This window comes from Onychomys torridus, chromosome 16, assembly GCF_903995425.1.
Source record: "Onychomys torridus chromosome 16, mOncTor1.1, whole genome shotgun sequence".
NCBI lineage: Eukaryota > Metazoa > Chordata > Mammalia > Rodentia > Cricetidae > Onychomys > Onychomys torridus.
Window position 1 is genome coordinate 38,497,258 of NC_050458.1, and position 13,102 is coordinate 38,510,359.

General features: G+C 48.2%; 1 protein-coding gene and 1 long non-coding RNA gene across 6 annotated transcripts in view; one reads left to right on the top strand and one right to left on the bottom strand.

Annotated features, from left to right (window-relative positions):
- Trappc9 (trafficking protein particle complex 9) overlaps positions 1–13,102 on the bottom strand; it is a 468,984-nt gene that overhangs the window by 243,240 nt on the left and 212,642 nt on the right. The gene's annotated exons all lie outside the window — the stretch shown is intronic.
- Positions 6–13,102, top strand: part of LOC118596897 — a 34,138-nt gene continuing 21,041 nt past the window's right edge. For both annotated transcript variants that reach the window (XR_004946763.1, XR_004946764.1), the window contains exon 1: positions 6–34. This is a non-coding gene — a long non-coding RNA (uncharacterized LOC118596897). The remainder of the gene's footprint in view (positions 35–13,102) is intronic.

Sequence of the window (13,102 nt, forward strand, 5' to 3'; positions counted from 1 at the left end):
CATCATGATGATAATGGACAGAACCTCTGAAACTGTAAGTGAGCCACCCCAATTAAATGTTTTCTTTATAAGAGTTGCCATGGTCATGGTGTCTCTTCACAGCAATTGAAACCCTAAGACAGTTGTCTTCTGGCTTCTGTGCTTGTGTGTGTGTGTGTGTGTGTGTGTGTGTGTGTGTGTGTGTGTGTGTGTATACACCCACACATAAACGCACACAGATAAAGAAGTCAAGTTGGTCCCCTAAGGGTCTCTCATATATTTGGGCATCACAGACACTGTTGATACTACTACTCCATCCTATAGCTTGCTTTAGAAAACAGAGGCAAGAGGGGATTGGGCAAGTCCTTCAGATGGGGTGTTGATAATCACACCAGGGATTTTAGAGTGGTCCAGATCCCTCCAACTCATACAGTGGGCTCCTCCAAATGCCACCTCTTCTCTATTAAAACTCTCTGAGTTCATGGAAGGAAGCATCATTTCAGCTGGGCTCATCAGAACTGCCTGTGGGCTTTTCAGAAGATTCATCTCTGCTCACCTCCCCCAGCTGCATGCATCTCACCCCTGCCCCCACCCCATTACACTATATTCCTGGATGCCATATCTTATCCAGATTTCTGAAGGTAAGTGTCACAAAAACAGTGGTCAATGAATTTGTAGGCAACAGATGGAGGGGAGTCTGGCACACAATAATACCTTGGCTACACTTGCCCAGCCAAGCCCCCCCCCCACACACACACACATTCAGCTTTGGGTTAGGCAGATGCCCAAGAAAGAGGAGACATTCCCCAGCTTTGAGTTAGAAGGCATCTAAAGTGTACCCACAAACTAGAAATTAGGGCAACTCTGGACTTAAGTGAAATTTCCTCAGCTCACAGTATGGTGTAATTTCATTCCCTTATTTCCCAGAAAAACAAGCATGGCCAGGCCTAAGCTGAAAGTGATGAATGAGGCAGGTACTCTGCCAGCTCCTTCATTAGCATTTGCCTGATTTGCAAGCTTCTGAGTTAATTAATACAATATGGAGCATTCTTCCAGAAAATGGTTTTAAGTAGGTTTTGGCTTTTCATATTTTTATCTGCACATAGCTTTACTCTGTGCCTTCACCCACCATGCATGCTTCTACCTACCTGTTCATGCATCCCTACCTGTTCATGCATCCCTACCTGTTCATGCATCTACCTTCCTGTTCATACATCTACCTTCCTGTTCATACATCCCTGCCTATTCATACATACCTACATTCACCCATCCACCCCTCACCTATCCATCTATCCACCCACCCCCATACATACATACATACATACTTATCCATTCATCCACCCATGTACTCACAAATATTACATCTACCCACCTATCTACTCACCCACCCACCCATCTACTCATCCAACCACCCATACATACATTCAACCACCTATCCACCTATCTTCCCAACCATCTACCTATCTACTCACCCACCCATACATACATACATTCATCCACTTATCTATTTTCCCACCCACCCACCCATCCATCTACTCATCCACCTGTCCATAACTCTATCCACCCACACATCCATCAATCTACCCACCCACTCACCCATCTACCTATCTACCCATCTGTCTATCTATCCTCCCTATCTAAAGATCCATCTACCTATCCATACCTAAAGATTCATCTACCTATCCACATATCCACTCATCTACCATCCACCCATCCATCCCTCTAGTCAATCCAAATGCATGGGATACATGCTATCAACAAGTTGTACGGAAGATCCTAAGAATGCCTAGATGAAAATGGGAGAGTGGGGAGCAGTACAGGAACAAGATCAGATTACTATGTTGGAAGTTAAGAGGTCATCAGGAAAGCTTGCACTGAGTGGATACCCATGGACCATGTCTGAAAGGAGAAAGAGGATACTAATATGTCACAGCCATATGTAAAAGTGAGGAAAGGACACGTATCAAGGGGGTATATAGTGGCTGCGAGGGCAGAAGCCTAAGCAGGACTCCTAGGTTTGCGAGAGACTGGTGTTGCCAACATCTGAGTAGCAGCATTGGCACGGCTGTACCTCAGATGGTGAGAGGCATGCTGGGAGACAGGGCTGAGGCAGGAGGAGTGGGAAGCCTGTATGTGGGGAGGATGAAGCCCAGGAGTGGGAGCAGAGCGCTCAGATGTGGGAGCATGAAGCCTGGGTTTGGGAATACAGAGACTGGGTCTGGGAGCTCAGGCTCTACTAAACCACAGGGAGGAACAGTTAGATCTTCAGAAGGCACCTGGCAGAGGGAAGAATTGCTGCCATGACCCAGGAGAGTGGCGGAGCCCAGCCAGGGCAGGAGCTGCTAGGGCAGTAACGGACATGGCACAAGAGAATTCAGAGACTTTCCTGCCAAAGCCATAGACATAGTCATCAGCACACTGGGGACTCATCCCCAGAGGTAAAACTGTGTGCCTATCCTACTGTAGACCCGAGGGCTCCAACGAGGGATCTTTATCCCTTCTCAAAGGCTGCCTCTGCTGAGCTCTGAAGAGGCCAAGTGACAAATGAGATGCAGTCCTGACTGGCTGTCTCTTAAGGTGTCTCCCGTGACCTCTACCCTCAACTGACACATTCCCCTGACTATAGCTGAACATGGCTGAGGTGACAGGCTGTCTGTGACTGGACAAGCTCCCACCTCACAGGAGTCTCTCCCCTGCGCTGTGACAGAGGAAACAGTGGCTCCCTGGGAAGTCCCAAAATGGCAGACCCTAGGTGTGACATAAAGTCAAGAGCTATCCTCAGCCATACAGCAGCTAGCAACACAAGGACTGAAAGGAACAGGATGCTACCTACCAACAACAAAGGAAAGCTGGAGACACTGTCCTGGGCTGGGCTCGGGCTGCACTCATGACCCTAGCAACACCTCAACTGCAGCCCCGTGAGATCTGAACTCAGGATCCAGCTAAGGGGCCTGAGAGCTGTGCCATTAAACACGAGGCAGGAGCAGACCTGTGTTTCTCTTAGTATAAAGTCCATGCTAACTTAAGCGAAGTAATTAGATACCTACAGCACTTAGTAGGGTTAGCAAAGGCCTCAGGTCAGAGAGAGAGAGAGACCAGAACGAGTCCCAAGCCCTGAGGCTTCTGAGGCTTCTGAGGCTGAAATAGGGAGCACCGGGATCCGAGATCCTTGGCAGAACCACACACAGTGTTGTTTGCCCAGTGCACACACTGGATGTTTGCTGAGTGCGAACATGGAAGCGTTTTCCTGAGCCCTTTAAATCTTCACTTTTGTTCTGTGTGTTGAGCATGACTCATGCACACAACTGTCAATTTGGCATCTCTCTGAGGATACCAAGGCCTCTACAGATGAATTTCCTGTCCCCGCCTTAAGCCAGACCCCCACCCAGACTTGCCTATCCATAAACAGCCCCCCCTCCGCCTTGCTGCTGGTCACCACTGCTCATACCCCAGCCACTCCTTCGTCACTTGGAAACGTACTTCAGATCCAAGCAACAACACCCATGGCCATGGTGACAGTCTGAGACCCCAGCTCCAGCCTGAGCTCACAGCTGCCCCGCTCTGGCCTCCCGCTGCTGCCACAGCTGCCCTCTTCCACTTAATCTCCCAACCCCAGCCAAAACAGCTATTTTCTTAAGTGAAATTGCAAATTTCAGTCCTACTTAAAACCTTCGCTGGCATCCACTACCTCTTGATCGAATGAAGTCGCTGACCCCCCTGAGTGGCCTGAGTCAGCAGATCCTGTGGCTCCGGGTGAGCTAAGTCCACTTCCTCATCTCTCTCTGCAAACAGCCACAGCCCCTCGGGGGCCAGAACTTCCAAGGGCTGGGGCACAGTGTCTCCTGTGCTGGCTGAAATATCCCCCATCTTTGGGCATCTCAACTTTAGCATCAATCCCTGGAAGAGTCTTTTACTACGTGATATCCCTTTCCTCACTGTATACAGCAGGATTACTAAGCAGAAAGTCACACATGCATCTATTTGTACTGGTGTCTTCCCACTCGGACTATCAGCTGGCCAGGAACCCAAGTGGTGGGTGTCCACCTGCCACATGCTCAACAGGAGAGCTACCGTGAAGCCTGGTCCCTGAGGGCCCTGAAGGCACTTTCACAAGACAGACTCCTTTGGTTCCCAGGAAGAGTAGAGGTACAGTTCCCTAAGGGATGCCAGGAGGCCTGGGGGGGGGGGGCAGCTCTCAACACACTTCCTTCCTCAGATAGGTCCTGGTGCACTCAGGTCTGGCTCTCTCCAGGATGTGGGTATCCTCAAGATGGAGGAAGAAGAAAGACAGCCATACCCAGGTTGCTCTGTAGATTTCTCAGAAGTTCACCCCCAACTTGAAACCACTGTGGCAAAGGGTCACCAACCCACTGGCTTAACTGTATTCTAGAGGTCAGAAGTGCTAAGACCAGGGTGGTCCCAGAGTGGTCCTAGAGCTGGATGCTGGGAGCTTCTGGATGCTTGCGAGCAGCATCAGTCTGCTGTTCTTTCTGGCTTCTAGAAGCCCTGGCACTCGCTCTGTGGTTGGGCCCTGGCTTCATCCCCTGCTGTGGCCTTCACTGCCATGTCACCTGCTGTCTCTGAGCCCTGTGCCCCACTCTCTTCTGACAGCCCAGGTGATCACTTTAGCCCACCTGGATAATCCAGGACCAGTTCCTTGTCTCAGGTGTGACGTGGACAGAGTGATATCACCCAAGTCTGTGGGAGGCCACTTATTCACAGTGTCCGGGGATGATAACCTCTTCGGGAGGGTGTTCTCCGTGGAACACAATGCCCCTCACGTACTTGGCCAAAGTGAGTCCCAGGACCAATGCTAACATCTCAGGGAAGGGAGCTCTCAAGCTCTTGGCCAAGTGTGAAGTCAGCGAGGAAGGTCAGTCTACACTGCCTGGTGACAGTACTATGGCTGCCTTTGGGGGCTGAGCTCGTAGAAAAGAGCGTCATTGCAGAGCTCCAGGGACTCGGAGGCTCTGAATTTTTCAGAGCTTTAGGAGGTGACATCAAGGGTCCTCGGGTTTAAATTTTCCCGTTTTTGGAGAAGAAGACACTATCCTTTAAAGACACACTCTTGATAAAGCAATAAGGCCTCACTGCATGCCAAATGGGTGGCCCTGAGTAAGTCACGGATGCTGTCTGCACACCTTAGAAACAGAGGCTTATGCACCCCTCACTGCCTCCTCCCAGGAGTAGAGCAGTGGTTCCCAACCTTCCTAATGCTGTGACTCTTTAAGACAGTTCCTCATGTTGTGGTGACCCCCAACCCTAAAATTATTTCACTGCTACTTTGTAACTATAATTTTGCTGCTATTACAAATCACAATGTAAATATTTGATAGGAAGGATATCTGATCTGTGACCCCTGTGAAAGGGTCATCTGACCCAGCCTCCAAAGGGGTCATGGCCTACAGGTTGAGAACTGGGGTAGAGCAAGGTTGAGGAAGAGCAGTAGAGTGTGCTAAGCCCACACAGTGGTCGTGTGTGACACAGAAGAGGGTGTGAACATAGGCCACCCAGAGCCAAAGGAGCTGACCAGAAAATACTGGGGGGGGGGGGGGGGGCAGGAAGGCAGGGACTCCAAAGCTGAGCCAGAAGCTGTTTGAGGCCCAGAAGGGAGGGCTTCTGGAGTCAGGAGCCCTGCTGCAAAAGACACCAGCAAGCAAGGAAAGAAGGAAAGAACATTATTGGCAGGCAGCTCAGTTCACCTGGAAGAGGGCACTGCTCCTTCAGAGGGAGCCTTGCCTGTGACTTCAGAAGGCCTGAGAGCATTCATGTATGAGTAAGGCTGAGGGGCAACAGGAAGTGGGGAAAGGGTCGTAAGAACTCAGCTGGTTATGGCAAAGTCACTACCTGGAGGGATCAGGGAATTCCCCCAGAGGAAGCCAAATTCCAAGGAGCTTTTGGTGTTACTTGACTTGTTATATATCAGCTGTATTCTGTTATGAAAATCATATGTACCTTCATAGTTTTCCCAATTGATTTTTCCCTAAGAAGGGCTAACAGTGTGGACTGATCACTCTCTGGGCATAAACATCCCAGGTATTTGGAGAACAGCCTCTGGAAAGACTTCCTCTGGAATCAGATATCTCCCTTAGTGACTTTCAAGGACTAACAGTAATAACAGTCCACATGCAAGTCTCCTGATTTAAGATAATTCACAAGGAGACACCGCCTAGATCAGGTGGATGTTAAGTAATAGCTTTATACAACTTAGCTCATACCTACCTTTCTTACAGCCTTACTAACTTTATAGACCTTTAACTCCTTATGTAACCACTTCTAGGAATATTTAGATAACCTTCTGTGCTAACAGCTATGCTCAGCCAGAACCCAAGCTCAAGCCTCCCTGTAATTATCGTCATTGGCAGCATCCAGCCAGGTCCATCCCCAGATGGAGGAAAGTACCTTATCAGAGATACCTCTGTACTCTCTAAAAACAGACTTAATCATCCAGGCTACCTGTTTGAGAAGGCCTGGAAGATGTGCCAATTAAGTTTAACTTCCTCCTTTCCCAAATCTTACCTCCAGTTCCAGATCTCCCTTTAACTATCACCAGAGGCATCTACCTATACACAGGTTGCCTAGAGACCAAGCACACTTTCCCCCACTCTGCAGAAAAACCAGAAGGCAGATAGCTTGGACAGATAGGAGCCACAGGAAAGAAGAAGGCAGTTTTATTTTTTCCCATTAACCTAACAACTTATAGATTCTTAACATTTTCTACCAATCACGTTTAAGACTATAGTTGAGCACATAAGATCCCTCTTCTTAGATATTACCTGAATTTAGCCTTTAGTTGATTCATTTCCCCATTGGTCACTTCCCTTTGGGGTTGCAAATGATAATTAACAGTTATTGCCTCTCTATGTGATTCTTATCACCCCTCCAGTTGACCCTGGAAGCCTGGCATTGCAATGCTAAGGGAATACTACTTGTAAGTGTATATATACCAGGACCTCCAGGGCTGGAAGAATTAGATGGGTAAGAACTTGAGAGGAACAAACTGAGATGGGGAAGAACTAGACTGAAGGGCTAAAAGAGAGTACTAGAGAAATAAGATGGAAGATGAGGAAGAGCCAGATGGGGAAGAACAAGATGAGAGAGAAGGAGATGGGAGAGGAGCTGAGATGGGAAAGAACTAGATGGATGAGGACCTGGAAGGGGCAGAACTAGATGAAGGAATTAAGATAGAACCTGAGGGGACAACAGATAAATGTAAGGAGAAATTGGGCAAGAAAGGAGCTAAAAATGAGAGGAGAGTACAAGCTTGTAACTGACACAGAATAATAAAGTGTATGGACCAAGGAGTTTCGTGTACATAGATTCATTTCTTTTCATCAGAGATTAATTATCAGCTGGTTGTAGATTCTTCCTGGACCCTGGGAGGGGACTATTGAGGGGTTGGACCCCCATAGTCACCAAAAATAGGCGGCTTTCCAGTTGAGCATATTTGTTGGATCCTATCTTATTTATACAATGAAAGTGGGGTATATGACGACAGTGCCAAGGGCTCTTGGCTGCAGTGTGGAAGAAGGGAGAGACAGGGAGAGATGAGAACAGCTTTAGGCTGTCCTTGGGGTCCAAGTTAGGGCTCAAGGGAGGGGAGAAGAGGCCAGTGGTGGGCTTCTGTGACCCACATGACTAAGACAGTCTGTGGGCATCAGACACAGGAGAAGCAATGGCTCCATTTCAGAACTGGTTTCACTGGCAGCCAGGTTATAAAGCAGCCAAGTGGCTGGCCAGCCCCATCATCACCCACATCACGGATCCCTCGGAGCAGAAGGGAATCCACGCTCCCTTCGTGACATCTGCACACACGTGAATGCTTCAAAAATGCACAAAAGCTTCAAGATAGGGTCCAATTTAGTCTGCAGTTGAATAACCAGAAGCACAATGATCCTAAAATTAAATGACATCATCTGTCACAACAGTGACTTTCTAATTTGAATTAAGGCACTGTGGAATTTTATATGGGAAAGAAACATTTAATTAGGATGGTGTATTCTGCCAGAGCAGACTCCGACAAAAAGCAGCCACTCAGTCTGGCCAGCTTTACTGAGGTTCTCCACCAACCATCAGTGGCAAGGACATAGAGGGGAACCCTAGACACCTAAGAGTGTGCCAGTGGGGACCCAACTCATATGTGCAGTGGTGACTCTGGCTCTTTGGGTGACGGCTAACATGTCGCACCACAAGGGGACATGAGTCTTACCATTCACAGGGAAGTTCCCAGGTGGGCTGGATTCCAGGTCCCTGGACACAGCAGGGTATAGTGGGTCTCAGATCCAAGTCAGCATCCTTTCAGCAGCACCTCCATGAAATTAGCATTTGGACTCACCAAAGAGACAGGACGGCTCTCCCTACTGAGCTAAGAATTCAATTGATTGGTCTCTTAGTCTTTTTTCTTTTTTTCTTTTTTTCTTTTTTTTTTTTTTTCTACAATAAATACTCCAATAAAAACAACTAATGAAGAAAGGATTTATTCTACTCACAGGTCAAGATACAGTTTATTCTGGTGGGAAAATCAAGACAGCAGGAGCCTGAAGCAGCTAGTCACATCACATCCACAGCCAGGAAGTGGAGAGTGGTGAATGTTGCCACTCCTCAGCTCTCTTTGTCTACTTACACCATCCAGGATCCCAACTAGGGAATGGGGCCACCCATAGTGGGTGGGTCTTCTTATCTCTTATTAATGTAATCCATATAGTATCTCGCAGACATATTGAGGGGCCCGTATCACAGGTGATTCTCGATTCTGTCATGTAGCATCACACCCCATGTCACACAGTGTCTCTCACTAACCCTCCTAGTCAGGCAGTGAATAATACCTTAAAAAAAAAAAAAAAAAAAAAAAGACCACGTGTAGTGCATAGCCCAGTCCCTGGCATCCTGGCTTTCATCTGAGATGCATGGGTGTTCCATAAGCACTCCATGACATGGGTGAGATAAACTAAAATCTTGAGCCTCCTTGATGAATTTATTTAAAGGAAGGGGGATGTATCATTGAAGACACACACACACACACACACACACACACACACACACACACACGTTCAGAAAGTCATTTGCATTTTGTTTTTATTTACTTTTGAGAAAGCTTCTGAAGAGCAGGCTGGCTTCAAACTCACTGTGTAACTAAGGATGACCTGGAAATCCTGACTCTCCTGCCATAGTGCCTAGTTTTTTTCGGTGATGGGGATCAAATCCAAGGCTTCCTGCAGGCTAGGCACTCATCCTACCAACTAACCTGTATCCCAGCTTCATCTCACATTCCGCTCATCATCCAAGACGCTCTTGGTTTTAAAGGTAGTCCTGTCCCAGGAAGTGGCTGCCAAAGCTAGAAGTAGAGTCCCTACATGAATGATGTAGTCAGAGCTTGTGACTATGATAATAACTACAACCCCAGTTCACGGGGTCTGCAGTGGCTGATGTGCCGGCTAAGACTGTACGAGCCAAGACAGTTTTAAGCGAAAGTCATAAATTCCAAGGTCTAGATTCGCCTCCATTATGAAAGTGGAAGTGATATTCTAACTTTTAAAGGGCGAGTTATTAGCCAACAAACAAAGAGAGCATCGACCTGACTCACCAAAATGATTCACAAAGAAAAGCTAAATTGGCTTTTCAGACAAAAACAAAGATAGCGCAGACAATGACTTACACAAAAGTTACGACTCGCAGCCGACTTAATTTGTTGTTAACACCAAAGGCAGGAGGCGTTGGCCTTCCTTTCCTTGGGCCCGTCACTAGCTGCTTACTTCACATGGTCACCACAGGACCTTTCAATCAAGACTGCTTGACACCACGGCAGATAATATGTGACTTCTTTAACTTCGGAGAAGGGGAAACTCTACCTGAGTCTTCATGGGGGAAAAAAAAAAACTGGTGTCCTGGACAATCAAGCTAGCCACAAAGATGCTGGTACCCACAGAGACCATGGGGGTGGCTGGCTATGGGGTTGAGGCTGATGTGCAGGCTAAAGACCTCTGGTGGGGACCAAGGCCAGGATAGAAATTGTTCCCCATTCTGCCCTGCACGTCTAGGGAGGCATGTTCACTTCTCTGAGAGAGTACAAAGGATGTGGTGCTAACTGAATACCCATTATGATCCTGCCCTGCAGGGTCGAAGAACAGTCCTTCAAGGCAGAGGCAGGGATTAACAGGCCCTACACTTTACACAAGAGAAAATTGAGGCTCAGGATGCACGTGAATTGCCCAAGGGTCTGTAAATGGCAAACTTAGCTCTGGAGCCAGGCCTGCTCAGCTGCAAACGCTCTGTCCACCTGCCCATGCCTCTGATAAGCCCTTCTGATAATGAGTCAGTGTGCTAAGGAAAGGTCAGTGCACAAGGGACATGGAGACTGGTTCCTTCCTTGAGAAGGCAACTTCATAGTCCTTTAAATTCCCATTAAGGAGGCTCTTCTTCTAAAATCTTTGTTGCTCTGCCAAGTAGGTTGATTTTCTTTTCTTTTCTTTTCTTTTTCGAGACAAAGTTTCTCTGTGTAGCTTTGCGCCTTTCTTGGAACTCACTTTGTAGACCAGGCTGGCCTCGAACTCACAGAGATCCACCTGCCTCTGCTTCCCAAGTGCTGGGATTAAAGGTGTGTGCCACCACCACCACCGGCTGATTTTCATGGAGCTTTTGTTAGCAGAAGGCAAGGGCCCTTCCCGGTCTCAAGTCACCTCTCAATCACATGCTAACACCCAACTACGTGACTTTCTTTAGCAACTTTGCCAGCCTCCACTTGGGCAGGTCAGTCCTGAAGTTATGGAGGATCCATTTTCATTGTCAACACGAATGGATGAAGAAACAGCAAGGGCAAATTGCGGGGGCACATCTTTGGGTATGTTTATGAGGGCGTTTCCAGGGAGGACCAGTTGAGGAGGGAAGACCCACTCCGAATGTGAGTGGCCCCAGCCAATGAGCAGAAGTTCCAGGCTGGAGTGGGAGTGAGGCCAGCTGAGCACAGGAACTCCCTTGTCTGCTTCCTGATCTGCTGAGACCTGAGCAAGCAGCTTCACGCCGATGCAGCCGGCTGCGACTATTTCTCATCCCGGTGGGCCATAGTGAGCCAAAATAAACCCTCCCTCATTTAAGTTGTTCCTTGGAAGGAGTTTGGTCACAGGAACAAGAAATGTAAGCAGCAGACAGGATGGGACTTGAGACACCCCTGGGGATGCAGGTTAACATCTGGTAAAGGCAACTGAAGGAAGGGATAGCTTGTTATGGCTCACGGGTCAGGGGTCCAGTCCGTCCTGGTGAGGGGGTCGTGAGGGTACCTGCTCGCACTGCACCCACAGCCAGGAAGCACGAGCCCTGGGATACGTGTGATCAGCTGGCCTTCTCCTTTTTATTCACTCCGGGACCCCAGCCTAAGGAGTAGGACTGTCCACATCGAGTGTGGGTCTTCCCGCCCCAACTCACCTAATCGTGAAATTCCCTCACAGATACGTCCAGTGGTTTGTCTCCTCAGTGATTCCGGATTGTGACGATATCAACCATCACACTAGATGGGGGATGTCAGAACCCAAGCAGGGTGAGGAGAAGGAAGTCACCAGATAGGCATCCACATGAGGAGGGGTAATCTGCATGAGAGCGTATGGCCAAAAAGCCCAGTATAAGGAGAGCCGGTAGAGATGAGAGGGTTGCATTCTTGGGACGGCCAAACTGGTATAAGATAGCAGAGCCAAGGAGGTGCCAAAGGGCAACCAGTGCTCCACGGGGTGAGCCATGTTGGGGCACGGGACCTGAGGAGGAGAGGGAGTGGTAATGGAGGCTGATAACACTTGAGGGATTGAGCTAGTGACTAAATGCCTGAGGCCAGTGTGAGCAGGCTTCTCTCCAGACACAGAGAGGAAGTGGGGTTTAGGACAGTGCCTGGAACAGGATCCGCCAGAGACAACTGTGCTTTTCAATAGCTTATGCCACAAAGTGAAACGCATCACAGGAAAGCAATGGGCTTAGGGAAGCGACTAGGTCACAAAAAGTGCTTTTTGCACCAAGACCTGGGTTCGATCCCCAGAACCCACGTGAAAACCAGGAGTGCTGGTGCATGCCTGTAATCCCAGATCCGGCAAGCCAGAGACAGGCTCGCTTGGCCAAACAGCTTAACCTAATTAGTGAGTTTCGGGCCAGTGAGAAACCTGTCTCAAAAAATCAAAAAGACATGAACGGTACCTGAGGTTGTCAATCTGGCTTCAATATGCATCTGTGCTTGTGCACACATACATAAAAGGGGGGGCAGGTAGCCTATAGGGGCCCCCACTAGTCAAATCTGAGACAATTTATGTATCAGGACAAATAAATGATTAATTATCAGCTGCTATAAAGTGAGACTGAGCTCTGAAGGTCATGAGTGAATGAAAGTCTGGCAAGCTGTGAGGTCTCTGCATGATCTCCCAGTGCACACACACCTCAGAGCGGTCTCAGAGTCTGGCCATTGGTACCTTCCTCACATGTCCACGGTGACCTAATCAGAACCAGGACAAGCAAGTCTTGCCTCACCTGATAAATATGATGGAAACATGGCACCACTGCTGTGATATCCTGCCCAAAATAGTCCCTGGATCTGATCATGAAGAAGCATCGAACGCTAATCAAACATCCTCCTCTAAAATGGCTGCATGCATGGGAGTCATAGTGAACCTGAGAATACCTTCTGATTAGAGATATGACAAGACTAGAGGAAAGTGACCAGGAAGGCCCCTCAGTGCAGAGGCCACTAGGGATGGCAAGGCAGATGTGTGAGGGAAGAGTTGTGGGTCAGAGGTGGCTTCCTCCTTCTGGGGGTCGTGCTGTGGGCGTGTAGCGAACACCCAGTTTGTGAAACAAGGAAGGTTCAGAGAGCATAGACTATTAGACCTATAACCTACTGTCGGTGAGCTAGGAGACAAGGGAGCACTTCGCATATGCCTGGGACCTCTGGGAGTATATGATATTTTGAAGGGTTTTTTTTAATGGCTAAGTATAATAGATAGTCATCATAAAATTTTCAGAAAATTAAAATAAGTCCTTACTCCTTCACTGAGGTAACTGCCATTAATTCTATGTGCTGCCTCCTGGTCCCTTTTCTAAAAATAGACTTTTAATAAGCTGAAATTAGACTATAAAAATATTTTATAGTGCCCCT